We start from the raw sequence: 22,187 nt of genomic DNA, 5'->3' as shown, positions 1-22,187 counted from the left end.
TCTCTTGAATATCTCCCATTTCTCTGGGTTGTTTAATGGTTATTTGCAGTTTGAGGTTTTTTGGTAGTTGTGTGAGAACTACATCTGATGACACAATCCGTTTGGGTTGTCTCATTAGGTATGAAAGCCAGAAACGCCACACATGTCTGCATGCCAATTGGATACAATAGGAGCATTCCCTTAAGTCAGGTGCCAACCACCATCTCCTCATGATGTCCTCTGTGGACGTGTTGGAGTGACTCTCTGAGGAACATCTCGATGATCACCTGTATGCACTATCATGATCATAACCTAACCCCACACAACCTTCCGGCGAAAGTGCTTCCCAGTAGTGTCACATAGTCATCCAGCCACTCCCATAGTCAATGCCTTCTTGATGCACACTCTGACATTGTACCTGACTTCAAAATGGGAACCGTTTGTTTCCACCTCTACCACAGCCTCGCAGTCACCCAACTGCTCTAAAATATAATCTTGCAAAGCCAACAAGCCAAATCCCGAATGCGCATGCTTGCAGGCCTGCCATACCATGGAAGGGAAGCAAGTCAACTCTCCTTTGATAGTCATATCCAAAATAGCATGCCCAACTGTCCACAATCATAATCTCTGGATGTGATGCATGACATTGATGGCAACTGTCACAACTGTATACAACTTTCATCATTACATTGTTGCTTACTTATCATCCAGCATGTTATCATCAACTGTCAAAATGTTCATGATGAGTTGGAAGCCATGAGAGATGATGAGTGCCATGCCCTGCCCATAGTGGCCCCAAAAGTACTTTGTCACACCCAAAATACACATGGCACCAGAACTATTTCTTGGCACTTGTGGGCTGGGATGTGGTCCATTCTTTCTATCCAGCTATATGACTCTTGTGCCTATTGTTCGACCCATGAGAACACAAGATCAGGTGTCTTGTATCTCACCCAAATGACTGGTCCCAATGCTGCCATATCATTACCACACATCAGAGATTCGGTGGAGCATGAAGATGACGACGCTAACAATTTGGAACACACACCTAGCATATCATAGGAGTTAAAGCTACAAAGCAGGGCCACACCCCATTAACTCATCCAGTTTGGAAATAGACAAGGCTTAGGTGATCAGACACCTAGATTCCTGATGTCATACTACAAATACAAGGCCATGCCATCATGATGTATATTAATATGATTGTGGGACTCACATGACTTAGCATGATTGAATGGACCGCCGCTCAAGGAACGTCCCCATATTAAAATTCTAGGTGGATGGCATGTGTCACACACAAGAAGGAAACCTGGTTACAAAATTAGAGATTACTTGCCTTTTGGAGCGTATTGACTTGGTGATCATGCATATGCTTTACATCTTCCCTGTTGGTGGGTCATTAGTCACCTCCACCAAATTCAAGGTAATACAATTCAAGCTCTGACAAGAGTTTCCACTGGTCTTTGATCACTTAGGTGTCTTTTCACCCTACTAATACACTCAAAACTAGGGTTTTACTTCGCCGTTGGTGCTTTCGAGTTTAATTAATAAAAATATAAATATGTACTGACAGAAATAAATTTATCTGGTGATGTGTATGAAATGTCTACCTATGGAATGATAATTACAGATTTAATATTCTTCAGGTAGTGATTATTAATAAGATAAAGACGGTCATAATAGGTATGAGATAGTGATAAGCTCTAGATTATAAGATTGGGTGAGACATGGAAGGGGTTGATGATAGCATGATAAGAAGGTAAGTAGATACGTAGATATGTGATGAAAGAATGATTTTTTGGATGATGGTAATATGATAACAACTTGGTGATGTGAAAGACACAAGACATGAAAGGAATGTGTAAATACTTATGCAATGGTAATATGAGACGATGAGATGGATATAACCTAACGATGATGATGAAAATAACTAGAGTAAGGCACTGTCAATTATCATAGATCTTGCCATTTTGCCAAGATCAAGGTTCTTTCAATTAGGGTTTGACGGAAGTGGTCCAGTCCGGTTTTTTGGCATGGACTTAAACCTTGCCTAAAGTTCGGTCTGGTTCCGGTCTGGTCTTGCTCGGTCCTGGTCCGGTCCCGATCCTGTCAACTTGACTAATCAAAGTCAAAGATGAAAATTTGGCAAGAATTTTTCCTTAAAGAATATTGCATTACAAGTCAATTTACAATATCTATATTGGAAAGTGAAAAACATGCTTCCTAGCTCTCTTCAATTCGATCGATGCACAACCTCCTAAGTAACATTCCTTTAACACCACCTTGCTGCTACAACCTAAGAGAAGCATAGACATACGTCATAATTAAACAACACACAATTGGAAAAGACAATCTAAAATTTGAATAATAGTAATTCCATAAAATGATCATAAAACTTTTAGTCTTCATCGTCATCCTCTGAAATTTCTTCCACTTCACCATCTTCCTCTTTGTTCTTCTCATCGGCTTTACAAGCCCAACATTTTAAAGTCATCAATATGGATATAGATTCTGCAGATAGACGTCCTCTTTTGAAAGCGACAATGCCTCTTCCTGTGGAAAAGAGATGCTTTGATGGTGCACTCGAAGCACATATAGATAGGAACTCCTTTGCGACAACCGCAAGTCGTGGATATTTTGCAGACCCAACTTCAGACCACCATTTGAGTGGGTCATCACGAGGGCCAATGCAAGGCTCATTCAAGTATTTATCTAATTCATCTCTAGTGGATCTTTGACTTGGACTTATAGTTTCTTTGTCATGCTCCATCAACACAACCATTAATTTTGAGCGTTTTACAAGTATAGGTGGTTGTTCTTCAATAGTTTGTTGGGTAGTTGAAGTTAAAGAGATGGACACTTTATTGAGCAATTGTACAGTAGTGTGGATGAAGAAAAAAATTTCATCATCGGGAATAAACTCAAGCTTCTTTTGCGGGTCTAACATTGTCGCAACGGGGAACATAGGCTTTAACTTCAAGTGATGTTGATAATTTATCAATTTCTCCTTCATTGCACCATATGCAATTTTAAGCAACCTTGTTTGTTCCTTGCTTGGTGACCTTGAGAGTTCAGGATGCATATCATCCAGCACATGAATAGCAGAGTCTAATTGATCTAACAGAAGTTGATGCACCCTCAAAACAGTAGATAATGTAATGGTTTGCGACTATGAAAGGATGTTAGTAGCATCATGAAAGCCTTCTAGTTCATCAGAGAACTTTTTCAAGAGATCCCAAACTCCAGCCATTATTGAATAGCTAACTTTGTTTGTGTTTAGATAATCACTTGCCATCTTATCTAACACAATTCTCTTCTCGTAAGCTGCTACAATCATTTCATATTTAGAGTTCCACCTGGCGGGCACATCTTCAATGAGCAAGTTTTGATTTTCCATGCCCAAATCCTGGCATAGAGTACGATAGTGGTGAACTCTTTGTGGTGACGCTCCAACTGCAAGGACAAGTCTTCGAATAGAATTTCCTTAAATGAAAGCTGAGTATTATTAAGGAGGATATTTTGATCGTCAATATCTTCCCAAAGTGAGTATGTTGCCCCAGTAATGTGAGTCAAATTATGTGCCAAATGTTTTCAAAAGAAGAATTTTCGTTAGAAAAAGTTAAGAACATTAAATACCTAGCTCCTTCAAGTCTCTTTGAACCGCCAAATTTAGAATATGCACCATGCATGGTGCGTGATATTGATCGGTGAAGTCTGAACCAGAACCTTTCATGAACCTTTCTAAAGTTTCAACCATGATTTTATTATTACTGGCATTCTCAGTTGTGATGGCGAGCACCTAGGAAAAAAAGAAAACAATTTAAATATGTAATTGCTACATAATAAAATTTAATGATGACATACCTTGTTGGTAAGATTATAGTCCTTCAACACATTGTGCACTACCTCTGCCAAGTAAGCACCTTGATGAGAACCAATTAATTTGCAAACACTTAGAACTCGTTCACGAAGCACCCATGTTGTATCAATCCAATGAACAGTGATCCCAAGTATAGCTACATGGTTTGAGGTTGTCCAAGTGTCCATCGTGAGTGACACTTTTTCTATTGGTTTGAGTTCTTCTTTCAGCTTCGACTTTTCCTGCTTAAAATTTTCAGCTGCTGTGCGTCGTACAGTCTTGGAACTTGGAATATATGCATCATCACTTTGTGCATAGAAGGTTAAAACATTCTTAAATTTTGGATGGTCAATAAGTGAGAATGGTAGATCTGCACTCACAACAAGGTTCAACAAAAGTGCTTTTGCTTCTTCCGGAGATCTGCCTGAATACTTTGAAGTCTTTGTCAAATAACCTGATATAGGTTTTACAGCTCTAGAAGGCTTTAAGCCATTGTATTCCTTGATATTCCATACTTTTAGGTGCTTCCATAACTTTTATGTGCTCCCCGTCTTATCCCTTGTCACTATTCTATTTGTTCTTTTGCAAAGCTTGCATTTGTAGTTACCGTCACTATTTTTAATATAGTACTGCAAGAAATGCGATGGCTTTTGATAATGGGAAGCCAGGGAGTCATCCATTATCTCAAATTCAGTTCTTGCAGTGTCCAGTACATGGTCTTCACCCAAATCCATGAATCCAAAGCTGATTGGACTTGAAACTTAGAGAGAAACTAACAGAAAACTAATCAAGATGAGATAGTGCAAGAGTATTAACCAACATAATAAAAAATAAGAGTACCAAAACAAAACCAACTAGAACATGAAAAACAAATATTCTTCTAGTATAAAATAATAAGGAAAAGAAGAACAAAAGGAGAAGAAGAGGACAATAAAAATAAAGCAAAATGAAAAACGAAGAATAAAATAAGAAGAGAACAATAAAAGGAAAGAAGATGAAAAAAAGAAGAATAAAATAAAAGCAAAAGAGGAAGAGAACAATAAAAGGAAGGAAGATGAAGAAAAGAAGAATAAAAGGAGTATAAAAGAAGAATATAACAAAAATAAGAAGATAACAAAGATGAAAAAAATGAAGAAGAGAAAAGAGGAAAAGAAGAATAAAAGAAAAACAAGATAAGATAAGAGATAAGCGAAAAAAAGATGAAGATAAGAAGAGGAGAAGAATAAAGAAGATCAGAAGTGAAGATTAAAATAAAGGAATATGATAATTAGAAGAAAAAGAAGAATAAAGGAAGAAAAGAAGTAATGAAGATCAGAAGAGAAGAAGGGGGACGGCGGCGTGAGCGGGGATGTGGATCGTGCATGGGGGGTGAGAGGCAAGGCTCTCGGGGTTGACCAAAGAATTTTTTTTTTTTTTATATATACCAGTACCGGTCCAGTCTGATCTTCAGACCAGATCCGGACCGATCGGTCGGTCCCCCTGGAAATGGTGGACCGTCGGTCCCGGTTCGGTCGGTCTGACTGGCCCCCGGTCCAAAATGTCAAACCCTACTTTCAATCATCATATAAATATAGGATACATGTTAAAGGATGATTTTTACAAAAATCCACATCAGGTTATGGATTAGAGGACATGGATTGAAATATTGGATAAAGATGAAGTCACTGCTTTAATTCTAGCTTAATTGACCCTGGATCCCAAGATATCAAGCTATATAGTTAGAGAAATCCTAATTGTCCATTTGATCAACTTTACTCTCTCTTCATCAGGGGTGCTGTACGTCCAATAGTGCCATATGTCCTACACAAAAAAAGAAAGAAAGAAGGTATGTTTTAAGTAGGGAAAGACATGGTCTGGCCAAAACTTGATCTAGCCGAAACTCGGGCATACCTGACGAAAGCAGACCATCAGTCAGTGCTTTTAGGACTGATCAAACTTTCGAACCTGGTTGCGGTTTGCACGTCAAACTGGACCGAAGACTGCACCCTCTCCCTTGCTCTTGTTCTCTCTCCCTCTTCCCTCTCATTCTTTCTCACTCTCTCCCTCTCTCCCTCGCCCTTTATTCTGCTCTTCCTCTCTCCCTCTCGTTCTCCTTCCCTCTCTCACTCTTGCTTTTCTCCTCTCACTCTTGCTTTTCTCCTCTCTCACTCTCGTTCTAAACCCTAAACCCTATCCTGCTCTCACTCTTACCCTCTCTCCATCTCGTTCTCTCCCTCTCTCTCACCTTCTCTCCATCTCATTCTCACCCTCTCTCTCACCTTCTCTCCATCTCATTCTCTATTTCTCCCTCTCCCACTCTCCATCTGGTTCTCTCTCTCTCCCTCCCTCTCTCTCAACCTCTCTCCATCTCCTTTACCCTCTATCTCTCACCGTCTCTCCCTCCCTCTCTCCCACTCTCTCTCGCTCTCCCTCTCTCTCTCTTGCCCTCTCCCTCTCTCCCTCTCCCTTTCACCCTCTCTCACCCTCTCACTATCCTCTTCCTGTTTTTCCCTCCCCTCTCTCTCTCCTCTCTCCCTCTCCCATTCACCCTCTCACTCTCCTCTTCCTGTTTTTCCCTTCCCCTCTCACTCTCCTCTCTCCCTCTCCCTCTCTCCCTCTCCCTTTCACCCTCACTCACCCTCTCACTCTCCTCTTCCTGTTTTTCCCTTCCCCTCTCACTCTCCTCTCTACCTCTCCCTCTCTCCCTCTCCCTTTCACCCTCTCTCCCCCTCTCACTCTCCTCTTCCTGTTTTTCCCTCCCCCTCTAACTCTCCTTTCTCCCTCTCTCCCTCTCTCCCTCTCCCTTTCACCCTCTCTCTACTCTTCTCTCTCCCTCTCGTCCTTTCACTCTCCTCTCTCCCTCTCTCTCTGCTCTCACTCTTCTCTCTCACTCTCCTCTCTCCCTCTCAATCTCTCCCTTTCTCTCTCATGCTAACCCTGTCTTCCTCCTGCGCTCTCTCCATCTCCCCCATTCTCCCTCTCTCCCTCCTTCCTCTCTCTCACACTCTCGCTCTCTCTCGTTCTCACTCTCTCCCTCCCTCTCTCTCTCTCTCTCTCTCGCCTTCTCTCACATTCTCACTCTCTCGCTCTCGAACTCCTCTTACCTGATCCCTCTCCTTCTTTCACTCTCTACCGCTCCCCTTTCTCTCTCTCTTCCTCTCCCCCTCATTCCCTCTATCCTGCTCCCTCTCCCTCTCTCCCTCTTGTAGTCCCTTCCTTTATCACTTCTCCCTCTCAGTTCCCCCCTCCCTCTCTCCTTCTCTCCCTCTTTCACTCACACACACTCTCTCTTAGTCTTGCCCTCTCACTCACTGATAACACCCTAATTTCTGTCTTTATTTCATGTTATTAACACAATTTTATGCATTTAAAGAGCTTAAAATGGGGTTGTTATCATATATTTACATGAAAATAGTGTTTTCAAGTGATTTCTGATTTTTCCCTAATTTTTTGTTGATTCTATGAATTTTAAAGGATTTATCGAAGCTCGAAATAATTATTTTTGAATGAAAATGGCATATTTAATATTTTATTTCGACATTTATCAGCATGGGAATGAATCAGTGAATTTTCTAGAAATTTTTAGAAATTTGTACGAATTTTTAGGATTTTTCTGAGATTTATTTGAAGAGGAAATGTATTTATTTCATGGAAAAAAGGTATATTTATAATAGAAAAAAATATTTTTATTATTTTCGAACTTTCAAGGGTCTTTTTGCGAACTTTCGTTGCAAAAAGACCCTGAAAACAGCTCTCGGTCGCCACTGCTGGCGTAAAGATCCAATTTAAAATTTTACAGGGTTTTATTGCAATTTGTAATATATATTTTTAATATTTTTAGGAGAAATCAGAGGAGAGAGAGTGCGTTAGGGGCATATACGTAATTACTTTTGGGCGGCGTCCGAAAGCAATTCCAGGCTTTTTAAGGACTTTTCTGCAAAAAGGAGGATTCAAAATGTGCCAGCTAATGAGAGAGCGACACGTCATTGCGTGTTTAAAAATGAAATTAATAAATAAATCAATTTTAAATCCAATGGATTAAATTGGTTTAAAATTGATTTATTAATAACTTTTGATCCTGAAGTCTGATTGAGATGATTTTTTTATGGATTTGTTCGTCTTGATTCCCTCTTTCTATCGGTACGGTTGGATCATTCAGATCCAGCTTATATTGATAGATAAATGTTAAGTACTAAACGGGGGTAAAATGGTGATTTTTACCATATAACCTAAGTATAAAAGCTAAATTGTGAGAGGGGAGCTTATTCTTGATGGTTCTCTATCACAGCTGCAAGACAGTGAGGAGTCCCACCCTGGATCAAGTTATCTCGTACTTTTTCCTTGATTGTATTTGGATTTGTGCATTTTGAATGAGATTAGTTCAATTTCTTGTTTCTTCTTCTTGGTTTTGATCTGAAATTCTAAATCGCTTGGCTTGAACGGCATGTACAAGCCCTGATTAGGATTGGGAGGAGAATTTGAGGGATTCAACTAAGCATTCAACTGCATTCCAAAGAAAAACTCTAAAAAAAATTAGTTTTAATTCTTAGGAGATTAAATTACCCCCATTTCAGTTCTGAATTATCAAAGTTGCAAAAACAAACCAAACTCAAATAAAAAATTACCTTTTAACCTCTCTAATTGACCTCTTGGATCCTTTTATTAGGATCAAAGAAGCTAATTTAGAGCTCCATATTTCTTCTATTCATCTCAACTCTTCTAAATTCTCATCTAATTAGGGTGACTTGATCCTCATTGAAGATCAAATTCAGTTTAATCAGAGTGAAACAACCAATACAATCACCAAATCGAATTCCTTACTAGCTTCCCTTGGATGACACTCGTACTTATCACTATACGTCTTAAGTGGAGTTCTCATAAAAATTTTATTGCATAAGCCAAAATCCACAACGACAAGGGCTAAAAATTGCATAGTTTTTACCCCTATTTTCGGCTTATCACTCACCCTCTCCCTCCCTCCCTCTCATATTCTCTTTGTCTTACACTATCTCAGTCTTACCCTGTCATCGTCTCTATCTCTTTCTCCTATTCTCTCCTTTTCTCACTCATATTTTCTCCTTATTTCACTCGATCACTCTCTCATTATCTACCTGTCACTGTTACTCTTTCTTTCTCCCTGTCTTACTCTTTCATTGTCGAACACTACTTTGGCACACGAGGTGACGTTCAGATGACATCTAGTTAGATGCAGTGAGTAGACCAAGTCAACCTGATATTGACTTTCACATTGAATGGTCAACATGACAAGCGAGACCCAATTGGACTGATAATTGACCGAGATCAAGACTGGACCAAACATCCGGTCCTGGTTTTTGGTAAAACCGGACCGAGACCGGACCATGTCCTTCAATAGTTTTAATTAGCTAATCATCACATGACATGGTCATGGGCTGCTGCATCCCACATCAACACTTTTTTCCTTTCATTTAAATGACATGCCGGCACTTAAAATCCTCATTAGATGAGACAAATTATTCACAATGACTATGTGACATGGAAATTCAAACTCAGATGCCACATCAACATACTTTTCCCTCTGCCAAGCACATGACCCCATGTCATAACGTCATTTTTTTGACTTTCAATTTAAAAGAATGAATAAAAATAATGATTTCTTTTCTCTAACTCCATATGTATTCATTGTGATTTTAATTGCAACTTATTTTCTATTGGTTGAGGTCAATTTGTGAAATATAAGTAGTATCAGGTTATCATTGGCCGTTATGTCTTCACAATTTTACATGTCAAAAGGGCACCTTTGCAATGATTAGCTATGTTAATCATCCCTAAAAACATGATTTGCCAAACACTAGATGTTTGATAGTCCTATAGGATTTCCAATCCTAATGGTCAATGAACTTCTAGAGAAACTCCACAGGATGTCCATTTCAATGTTATATCAAACCTTCATATCAGAGAATGACATTGAGAGGATAGCCTTTGCTTATATTTGGGGTAGCGTAAAAATGTTAGCTTGTTCTTTGAACTTTAGAACACTCTTATAGCCAATGATGAATTTCATTTTAGTACCATTTTTACAGAAGCTCGTGGTGGTGTTTTTTGTCAATATTTTGGTTGTTGTTAGACTTTGGATAAACATGTGAAGCACTTGAAGATCTTTCAGCTCTTGGAGGAGCACCATGTCTCAACACTAAGAAGTATTTTTCTTGCAACCCAACAGGTAAATTGGTTCTCCACTTCAGGAGTTTTAACAAATGCAAAGAAGGTGAAGTTCATACAAGAAGTGGTGTTTTTTGTCAATATTTTGGTTGTTAGAATTTGATTAAACATGTGAAGCACTTGAAGATCTTTCAGCTCTTGGAGGAACACCATGTCTCAACACTAAGAAGTATTTTTCTTGCAACCCAACAGGTAAATTGGTTCTCCACTTCAGGAGTTTTAACAAATGCAAAGAAGGTAAAGGTCATACAACAAGTGATCACTATCCTTCATCGTTCACCTAAATCTGGAGATTCCTTGGTGTGACAAGATAATCTTTATGGTTTGTGACGAGGTGTGCATCCTAACTTAGCCACTTACCCAATAGAGAGGACATCAACAAAATTACTTAAGTAGTTGTTAGTTACTCAATATTCCCATCTCAATCTTCTTAGACATGGGGAAGAATAATGATGAGCAGAGTTTGGGGGAGGGAGATACACACCCTCCAAGTGATTCATTTGAACTACATATTTGTCTACCCCTGAAATCTGACATACAGATGGAAGTTGTGAACATGAGTCTCAAAGACTATTTCTATTGCTTTGTATGCAACCATCCACTATGCCGGAGGGTTTAAAACATTGGGACGAGCTCATTTATGTCAACATCAAAATGTTGGATTTTAAACTATTGACAGCAAGGAACCCCCCAACATTCTGCATTATGGCTCATCCCTGAGGTTGCAAGTTGAAATCAACATGTTTTGGGATCACGGTCACCACTCAAAATGGTGACGACCACGACTGCACATTGGAACCGAACATGCCTCCACCTCCACACGAGATGTCTTGTGTCATGACATGACGTCAACGCCTACTCCAAAACTGCCCTTTGGCGTGACATGTCGACACATCGACTATTTTTGTCTATTTTCTCTTATTTTTCTCTTACATAAGCAAAAGTTGCTTGAAATACTTGGTGAATTTCTTTTGGAATTGAATTTTTTTCTTCTAAAAGGAAGCTTTCCCTAGCTGTCTTCCCAGCCGAACTGCCGCCGCTGCCTCTTGCCACCGTTGTCGCCGTCGAGAAGACAACTTGCCCTCCTGTGCCCAAGGCGCACAGGGCTGCGTCCGCACCCGCCGTGCACAGGGCCGTCACCTGCGTGCATCGCATGCTCGGCAGGCCGCACCAGCCGCGCACTCGGCAGCCCACGCCAGCCGCGCGCTCAGTTGCCTGTGCCAGCCACGTGCTTAGCCGTTTGTGCCCGTCGCGCCCCTGACCGCCCTCGCCAGCCACACCCCCGACCGCCCACACCAGCCGCGGCCCTGCCCGCGCACGCCACACCCTCGGCTGTCTACATGTGCCGCGTACTCGGCAGCTCGCGCCAGCCACGGCCTCGGCCGCCCGCGCTCGCTGCAACGTCAGCCACCCGCGCCCGCTGCGCGCTTGGCGGCTCACCTGCCCTCTCTGCTACTAGTTGCCACTGCCAATACCTTTTCCTGCCATTTGGTCTTCGCGTCCAGCCACCTACTCCAAATCACCCTCGCATCCACTTGTCGCCGTGCATACCGTTTAGGTTTCGGGGCGCTGCCCAAACCCTGCGAGGGATCGACTCCCCCCCTTGACCTCCCGCCAGTTGACCACGCAGTTGGATCGGCGACACGCACGTCAATCACCCATGCCAATTGTGCGTCGAGAATCTCTCGCATCACCACGACTCACAACTCTAATGCCGAGGTACTCTATGCACTCTTTGGTGATCGTGTTCTTCATCTAGTATTCTTCGAGTTTTTATCCACCGTTGTTGGATTAGTTTTGGATTTTGAATCTTCAAGCGATTAGACTGAATAGGCCTTTGAATCTTCTAGCAATGGTCCGTTTGAATTTATTAACCTTGGTACTTTGTTTCACCGCAGTGGGTGTGAGATAGTACTCCCCCCCTCGACGAGGAAAGGGGCTGCACTATCATTATTTTTCACCCGATTTAAATCCTCGAACTCGATCGTGTGATTCGTGGTCTGTTTTATCCTACCCCAACATTAGATTTTCCTCATACCCAGTTTCCCTTTTTCATCCTACATCCATCTCCCCTAGTCCTCCTACATCATAGTCATCCTGCATCATAGAACTTCAAAGATGCTACTTTGAAAGAGATGCAGATATAATGAATTCCACTGCATATAAGCATCATCATCAAATGGAGTTTGAAATTGGGAGATGCTATCCATCTAAAGCAATGATTGTATCACATGTGGTACCCAATTATCTCAGCATATTAAAAGCTCACTCCCTAGTTCTTTGGTGGTATCCAATTACCAAAAAAATTGGGCTGATAGCATACCACCTCAAGCTGCTCGAAGACTCTCATATGCACCATGTGATCTATGTACTGGAACTATGATATGCCCTAGGATCCCCAGTTCAACTACAAACACTTTCCCTGATGCTCTTAGAAGATAAAGAAAGGCAAGTCACCTCAAATAATATTACTACACTTTATAGATCAACATCAAGTTTTAGGTCCTCATGTGACTCAGCCTTAATACACAGTGTAAGAATATGACTCGAATCCACGAGCTTTGAAGCAGCTACGTCTTGAATCCACATAACTAGCTTCTCTAGCCCTTGATTCCTCATGGGGCTGTGCTTGAGTCCACAAGACCTGACGCACTCTCTAGAAAAAATAACACTTAGAGGGGAGAAACAATAGTTTCAATGAAATAAAACACTTCATAATAATCCTTCAATAGTACATGGGGGACTTATATAGGCCACAAGTGTAGGGTCATCAATATGATATTACCCATAAAAAGACAACTCAAACATTGAGAAAAACAACTATGACAAGCTGAAATAGAGGATCCACAGCCTGATAGGCTTGAGCAGAGATATTCTACAAATTCTGAGAAGAATCTGTTAGAGAAGAATGTATAAGAGAAAATTTTGTTAGAGAAGGATCTGTTAGAGAAAAATTATTCAGAAAAAAATCTGTCGGAGGATCCTATCAGAAAAACTTGTTAGAGGATTTTTGTGGGGCTCTGGGTGATTTTTTGCAGATCCTATCAGCTTCTAGATTTATCTCCTTCTTGGGACACTCGATGCTAAAGGGCCGTACAAAATGATCTTCTAGGCTACATCTTCAAGCATTGCAAATGCCTTCATTATTGTTTCCTGAATTCCAGCTTGATGATAAACTAGTAGCCTTGGGAGGGAGTATTGGTATGATCCTCAATAGGATCTATGAACACTGCAAGACCAGAATTAATATCCTGTCCAACAATGGGCCCAAACTCCCAACAAGTCTCCATTGCCCACAAATGAGCCCCATTAATCATCAATACAAGATCCTCGGAAAGACAACTAGCATTCACATGTGAGTTACCACATTTATAAGGTTCTTTATTCTCATAAATGATCATGATTCCCTCTCTCTCTAACACACACTATGTAGATAGTGACACTAACTAGAGTTTAGCAATCTTTTTGTGTCCTCTTATCATCCTTGGTCCTTCTCCATAACCCGAGAGCATCCACCCATTTCTCCTATCTTTCAACACTTCCCTTTCTAATTCAGAATTTTTCTTTTTGGAAGTTGTGTGAGAAGGAAATTGAATAAGACACCATATTAGGGTTCTATCACTGTCTGGTATTGGAGTTGACACAATCCTTCCTCCCCCTCTAGCATCTCTGCTGTTAGCTTGTTTTTATCCTCTGATCATTGATAAGTTGCTTGTATCATAACATAACCATATCATACTTCCCCTCAAGGTGTGTCTTGGGCTGGAACAGGAACAAGAAATTTGAAAAATTAATAAGGGAGGGGTCTTGATAAAAAAATAGAATGCTACGCTCAAGAGAGGGCCAGCTCACAAGAGCAAGAGTCTCTTCTTCAAAGGCCCGAATTGGCGTCAGCTCACATGTGGAATGAGTGTGTGATGTGGTCCATCCACGAGGCCCATTATATAGGTGTTGGCAGTTAAAGAGACTTTTGGAAGTCATGACCTGCATGTAGGAGCATATCTTTCAATCCTCCCACCTATGCTGCTGTGTAGAACCTAGGGGGCCACCCTCAACTAGCCAGAGTTCAACAAGGATGAGCCGTGAGATAACTTTCTCTATGGCCTCTACCAATGAGAGTTGCAACATCCTCGGGGAAACCCAGTCAGATTATTCAGGACACCATTAGGAACACGTCAGTCTTATGTTCTTCTAGGACATTCATTCAGGGCATAACCTGTCAAGGATCTGTAGTGGTTTCATGTAGTGTCCACCTACTCGGAGGGCGAAGCTTCTTCTTATAAACGGTTTTCCTTTCATATTCTTGGCCATAAAAATTTACTATTGATATCAGTTGATGAATATTAGATGCATTTTGTACTTTTGGATGATCAATGGGAGACATTCCTCCCATTCTTATGTACATGCCCCCTTTAGTTTTAAAATGTTACATCTCTTGATATATGGTACGATTTCCTAACATCGTAGCACCTATACCATTTTTGAGTCAAAGAGTATCATAAAATAGATAAAATTTTAAATCTAGTATCTAATTGCCTAACATTATACATATTACGCAAGTAATGCATGCAAACCTCGTAGGCTGAAATTTTCATCTCAAACTGATATCTAGTATTTTTCCATTTCCTCTTGTGGTTTTTTTGATTCTAACAGGTGGAACTCATCTATTAATTATCTACATCCCAATCAACAATGCATATTTGAAAAAGGTAATTTGGAAGAGATCAATTGTGCGATGTCTTTTCATTTTCCACTTTTCAATTCCCAATAAACAAGACGATCTTGAAATATTATTTGTTCAATTCGGGGAGTTGATAAATCAAAAATCACTTTGTGGACGTTATGAATAACTATGTATTATTCCTCCCCAGATTTAATAGAAATATTGAAACTCATCTAGTCTCAAATTTTAATTTGTTTCACAAAAAATTTTTCAGCTCACTATCTACATGATCCTTTGCAATCTGTGATCAGAGGCACACTATTTTAGATCCAAATATGATTATATAAGTTTAAAGAACATTATTCAACTTTTTTTAGTCTAGTTTAGGGTAATTAAGTATACCCAAGCCATCCTGATGGAATCATCTATTAATATTGTTCACCTCAGTTTTCTTTTAAATGGGTTAGTGTAGGAAGAGTTGTTATATATTAGTGTAATTCACTTAAAAAATATATAATTTTTTGCTCAAAATTAAATAGCAAGAAAGCTAGCATGTGTGTTAACTAGTCAATAAGTTCTAAGCCCCAAGTCTACATAGAAGTGTGTCTGAATCAGATATAGAGTAAAATCATCCTATTTATCACCATCATCACATTTGAGCTCATGATATTTGTACTTTTCTGGCCACTTCATCTCATTCCACAAGCTAAAACATTAGCACTCATCAAAAACTTTTCTCTTCAAGAATACAAAAATTCTGATACTTTGGTAAATAAAGCACCATTGAATGAATAACTTGAGATATACCAATTTAGCTAAAGGTAAGGTACATGTGGTTCTATTTTAAGCATCATAATTTTGAAATATCAACTGTATCAAATCCAGCTATTGCAATATCTCTCACCTCATTTTTATTTATTTATTGTTTTGAAATGTTTTTCAACTCCATTAATGTTGCATAGGGTACCCCTTCGATTTCACCTTCAATATTAAAGAGTTACCTTTCGACATCAACATCAAAATCAACATCAACATAAACATCAACATCAACATAAACATCAACATAAACATCAACATAAACATCAACATCAAAATTAAAATCAACATCAAGATCAAGATCAACATCAAGATCAACATCAACATCAACATTGACATCAACATTGACATCAACATGGACATCAACATCAACATCAACACAAACACCAACACCAACACCAACATCATCATCAACATCGACATTGTATACCCATATGTGAGGATAAAAATTAACAAAAAGGTCAGCATACCCATATGCATTGTCTAAAGAAGGGGATCATGAGAAACAAGAAGAGAGAGATGTTCTAGGTGTAAGTATATCATTGATTGGCTTAAATTGACCTAACTAAAATAGGGTCAGTATCATGCCTACAATTACTTTTACTGAAGGTGAATCTATTTTTGTCGCAATGCTTTACAAAGAAAGTGATATACCAAGCACATAACAAGGCGATGTATTTGATGTCATAAAGCTGTGATTAAAGATTTATATTCTTGACACTAATTAGCAACAAGAATCTGAATAAGATGATTCATACTTAAAAATAAAATATGCAAGATGAAAATACTTATCTAGACAATGGTCTAATAATCAGGAGCATACTCCATTTCTTATTGGTTTTACCTTTTATTCCTAATAATTTAGCCTCTGACATGTAAACGCAATGTCATGATATTTATATGGGATGCTCAGATTAAAATTAAAATATTAGTTTAAATTAAGATGCAATGCCATGTCACAATTTTTTCCCAACCCTAATTTTAGTATAATCAAGGTCAAAATCTGTTAACCTTAATACATACAGCAGGGTGCAATATTTGGATCAAAATGCAGTAACTTATGAATCAGTGTATTTATAAATATAAAAAAAATGTGCTTCAGAAATCAAGGTCAAGTCATCATTTAATGGATTATTTAATTAAAAATTAAAATATCTAAAAGTCCTTTTTGAAGCATAAATATAAATTTGAACCCATTGAAGTAATCAAAGTCTTGCTTAGTGATAATTTTAATATTTTGCAATACAAAAAAGTTTAATTTAAATTTTATTCGGAAAAATCACATAATGACATCCAATTCACAGAAATTACTTCTCGTTGTAGTACATTTTAAAAACTAGTTTAACACACGTCGAATTTAATATGTTAACCTAGTTAATTTTTAAATAATGCATTTAGTGGACCCGTCACAGCCAACACAGGTCATTGGGAGCGTCCACGCTGGCGGATCTGCCAGCGTGGGCGCACCCAACTGCCACCCAACTATTAAAAAACAAAAAAAAACAAAAAGTCAAAAAACTCAAAAAAAGGAATATCGGCAGCATTTAATGCTGCCGAGCCAACGGTCCATGGAGCCATCGGGACCGTTGCGACAGCCACGTGTCGCGATCGCGACGGTCCACACGATGGACCCTAGGTTGACCGTGCAATGGTCCAAAAAATTGAGCCGTTGGCAATAAATGCCGACGACTCAATTAATGCACCTTTACAGCTCGAGAAGGACCCCGCCGCCACGTCAGATCTGACGGTGGATATTGGATCTGGCCTTCAGATCTGTTCAACCTCAACCGTCAGATTGGCCACGTCATCATACGATAAAGCGACTCTTACAGCCACTTACAACACATTAAATGGGTTGTCGGTAAGTTCACCTCCTCTGACGGCCGCAACTGTTGACTCTTCCACGCGATCTACGCCATCCTATGCCCCTCTGATCTATTTATTGGAACGCCCAGATCTATCCACGCAGATGACAACTCATCTCTCAGCTGACATGGCTGAGACCGACAGAGTTGACCCTGCTGAGTCATCACGCGTCGGCTCGGTTGAACATAGCCGAGTCGACATGATCGACTCGGCTGTATCAGACCGAGTCGATCTGGTCGAGAGCGACCGAGTCAATCGGCTCGACTCGGCTGACTCAGACCGAATCGGCCCGGTCGACTCGATCATCCATGACCGAGTCGATCCGGTCGAATTAGTCTATCAAGCCCGATCCGAACCATTCGAGTCGGTCGAGCCTGACAGAGTCGAACTGCTCGACTCGGTCAACCATGACCGAGTCAAACCGGTCGACTCGGTCAAGCATGACCAAGTTGCACCGGTCGATTTGGTCAACTTGGACCGAGTCAAATTGGCTAACTCAGTCAAGCCCGATCGAGACGAATCGGCTGACTCGGTCACTCTTGACCGAATCATGATGATTGACTCAGTCAATGATGACGGAGGCATACCGATCGTCTTGGTCAACCCTGACCGAATTGGACAGGTTGACTTGGTCAACATAGCCGGAGTTCAACCGGCCGACTTGGTCAACCAGGACTGCGAGGAAACAGTTGACCCAGTCAACCTTCATCGAGTTGAACTGGTCAACTTGGTCAAACCAGTCAATGCCAGCGGAGTCACAAGAGTCGACTTGGTCAACCGTTAGCGACAATAACCTATTGACTTGGTCATCGATGATAGAGTCACACCCGTTGACTCGGTCACCACCGACCTAGACGTATCGGTTAACTTGGTCATCCCCGACTGAGTCGAGTCGGGCAATTCGATCAATTCTGACCGAGTGGAACAGGTCGACTCGGTTAATCCTGACCAAGTCAAACAGATAGACTCCACCATCATCGGTGGAGGAGTAGAACGCGTCGCAAAAACAAGGACATGCGCTTGAGAGGCAGCACATTGAACGCGCACCACCGACAACTTGGGCGGCGAGAGTGGCAAGACCTACGCACACGACAACAACTAAACCACTCCTCAAGCCTACACCCCCTTTACGATGACACGACCCCAAAGCGGGGTTTTACGGATTCGGAGGGGGTGAGAATGATTGCCTTCTCCAAAGAGGAGGTCTCGCGAATGGCTGCACCATTCGCATACACATTGATCGGGCAATTCGCTACGAAGCGTCCACTTATCGATGATATCATGCGGGTATATTTAGCGTAAGGGCACTTCACCGAACAGGTGGTTATTGGAGCACGTAACCATCAGAGTGTCATCATTCGCTTCCAATTGGAAGCTGACTTTAGGAAGGCATGGAGCCATACCACGTGGACAATTGGAAGTTCTGTACACATTGTACCCTTTTGGGTCACACATTTCATACATGTCGCCAAAGGGCATCGCAGACTATCTTGACCCCCTCAGAGGAGTACCTCCCACCTTTGCCTTATAACGACTACATCATAGAAGCAAAGTCTACTTCTCAAGGGCGCCGCCCCACCCAGAGATCGGCTCTGAGTTCACGCCCCACACCACAAGGGGCATCTACCACCACCCTTCTCCCCCCTAGGGACTCTATGTCGGCTAGGCTTGTCTTGGCCAAGCCTACATCTTCAGCTTCACAATGGGTGAAGAAGGGGGCTGATAAGCACCCACAAACCCTACCCCGTCCTTTGGACGTATCGGGTAAGGGTAAGGATGTGCGGGCACCCACAAGTATCTCCAATACTTTTGCCCTCTTGGATGTCCTAGACAGCCCTGATGGAGACTGCATGGAGGTTGGGCAGAGTTGCTCGAGTATCCCTAGCACTTTCGGCGATACACCCACCCGTCCCTCACTAGTCCCCCATTCCGTATCGCCTCCTCGTTCTACACCCTCTCACCCCTCATCCGTACACCGACCTCCATCTTCATCATCCCCACCACCTTGCTCCCCTCCACTTTGCTCATCTCCACCTGCATCCCACCCTTCCCCTACGCCCCGCTCCCCTCCACCAGCCTCACCTCCCTCTCCTCTTCCATCCCTTCCTCCTTGCTCACCCTCCTCCCCTCACTCACCACCCATCCCCATCCCTAGCTTATTGCCCCACCCTCGCCAGACCCCTCCCCCGCCCGATATACTCACCTCCCTGCCCAATCTCCACCCATCACATATCCCCTTTGAGCGGGAGGATTGCTTGACTCACCGTCAAGCCCCATTCCCTAGTTCAGAGGATACATGTGGAGATACTAGTGGTCACGCTCCTAAAGACGAGGAGGATGATGACGCCTCCATCTCCGAGGAGTCAGACTTGGACACCCCCCCTCCAGGTCATCCCTCCGATACTCCGCATACACGTTGCATCTACAACACCCGATCGAGGGTGCGCCACGCGAGTCGATAGTTTTATGATCCCAAGTCTTGTTTGGAATTGTAGAGGGATTGACAACCCTCTAACCCAATCACATCACATCTCCCTAATCAATAAGCACAGCTTAGGAATAGTTGGACTTATTGAACCTATGATTGCATCGGATTGCTCCCATTCCATTGCGAGGAAACTCAGAATGGATCATGTTTATTGTCATCCCTCGAATAAGCTCTGGCTTTTTTGGAAGCGGGATTATTCGTTGGTACTACGGGCCGAAGGGACGCAGCACTCCACTTTTGACGTACCGTACTCCTTGAAGCCCTACATCCTTACCGTAGTTTATGCCTCACATAGACAGCTAGTGCGGGAGGCACTCTTGGAGGAACTCACCTTACATATCCATTTCCACTCACGGCTTGTTGATCTCCCCTGGTTTATAGCTGGGGACTTTAACTGCGTACGGGTAGTCAGAGAACGCCAAGGAGGTCGCCCACCTAGGGCACGCTCCATGCAAGCATTCAACGACTTTATTGACTAGACATCACTTGTGGAGCCTCCTACCATCTGTGAGAAGTGGACTTGGTGTAATGGGCGTCAGGCAGATGCGCGTATGTACGAGTGGATCGATCGCTGTTTCACTTATAGCACTACAATGATGCATTGCACGATCACGATTGAGATCCTACCGAGATATTACTCGGATCACTCACCGATCCTCCTACTCCCGGACTCGGGTAATTGAGTCCGACGTCCTCCATTCCGCTTCCAAGCCATGTGGTTAGAACATAATGACTTCCATCATTTTGTACGCAGCCATTGGCACAGAACGATCTCGACATCACCTACGAAGAACTTAAGTTATCGATTGAGGAATCTCAAGTTCCACCGGAAATGGTGGAATCGACATGTCTTCGGTGACGTACACGCACCGGTGGAAGCAATCAAGACAGAACTAGCTGATGTCGAGTGGTAATTGCAAGATGTTTGGACAGACGACATGGGAGAGTGTCAGCTTTGACTTAGAGAGCAGCTTGAGGACGCTATGCGACGTCAGGAGATTTTCTATATCCAGAAATTGCATGTCCAATGGCTGATGGAAGGTGATAGAAACACACGTTTCTTTTACGCCTCGATCTGTCACCGCGCCCGTCCTAATTATACGACCCTACTAGAGACATATGGTCAGGACCCCGCCCAACTAGCAGGAGTAGGAGTGGCGTTTTATCGTTCACTCCTCTCCTCACAACCAACTGTAGTGAGCGAGGATCTTCTCGCCTCTATCCCTCACTTGGTGACCGACCAAGAAAGCGCCCTCCTCACAACCCTTCCTTCTCGAGCAGAGATCAAGGAGGTCGTCTTCTCTTTGGCTAGGAACAAGGCCCCGGGACCGCATGGATTCTTTGCGGAATTCTATACCGCATGTTGGGATATCGTAGGCACATATTTGGTGCTTGCTATCAAGGAGGTGTTCACACACAAGTCTTCCCTCGAAGTTGGAAATCCACTTTTTTGGCGCTCATCCCAAAAGTGGACACTCCAACTACGTTTAAAGACTTTCGCCCCATTAGTCTTTGTAATGTATGCTACAAAGTTGCATCCAAAATCATTACAAATAGACTAGGGAACTTCCTTGATCGACTTATCTTGCTTGAACAGTGTGGTTTTGTCAAGGGTCTACAGATCCATGACAATATCATGCTCGTTCAAGAGCTAGCCCAGTCCTTAGACACTCATATTTGGGGCTCGAATGTCATCATCAAACTAGATATGGAGAAGGTTTTTGATCGAGTCGAGTGGAATTTCCTTATCCAAGTGCTGTGTCGCTTTGGGTTCACCACTGTGTTCATCGACCTCATCGATGCTTGCATTAGAGAGAATCATTTCTCTCTCCTGATGGATGGAAACTCCACTGGCTTCTTCACGACCACGAGAGGTCTACAGCAAGGTGATCCTATCTCACCCACCCTTTTTATATTGATGGAGGAGGTCTTCAGCCGATCGCTCACACGTGCGATCGACCATGGTCTTATCCAACCGTATTTCACGAAAAGGTGTTGTCCGACCCTCTCACATTCGCTATTTGCAGATGATGCCATCTTCTTTCTCAATGGATCTAAAAATACATTAAGGAATTTATGAGTGTCCTCATAGCATACGAGCAAGCTTCGGTCCAGCTCGTCAACGTCTCAAAGAGTAGCTTTATAGTTGGTCCTTCCACCACTACAAAGCGCTCTCAGATACTTCAGCACTACACCCGCTACTCATGAGGAAGTCTTCCGTTCGACTATCTTGGATGCCCTATCTTTCTAGGACCCACTAGGCATCATTACTTTGATGCTTTTTTGGGCAAACTTAGAAAGAAACTAGAGGGATGGAAGCTTCGTTTCCTATCCCC

Source organism: Wolffia australiana, chromosome 5 (genome assembly GCF_029677425.1).
Source record: "Wolffia australiana isolate 7733 chromosome 5, ASM2967742v1".
Lineage (NCBI taxonomy): Eukaryota > Viridiplantae > Streptophyta > Magnoliopsida > Alismatales > Araceae > Wolffia > Wolffia australiana.
Note: the sequence above shows the minus strand (reverse complement) of the source record.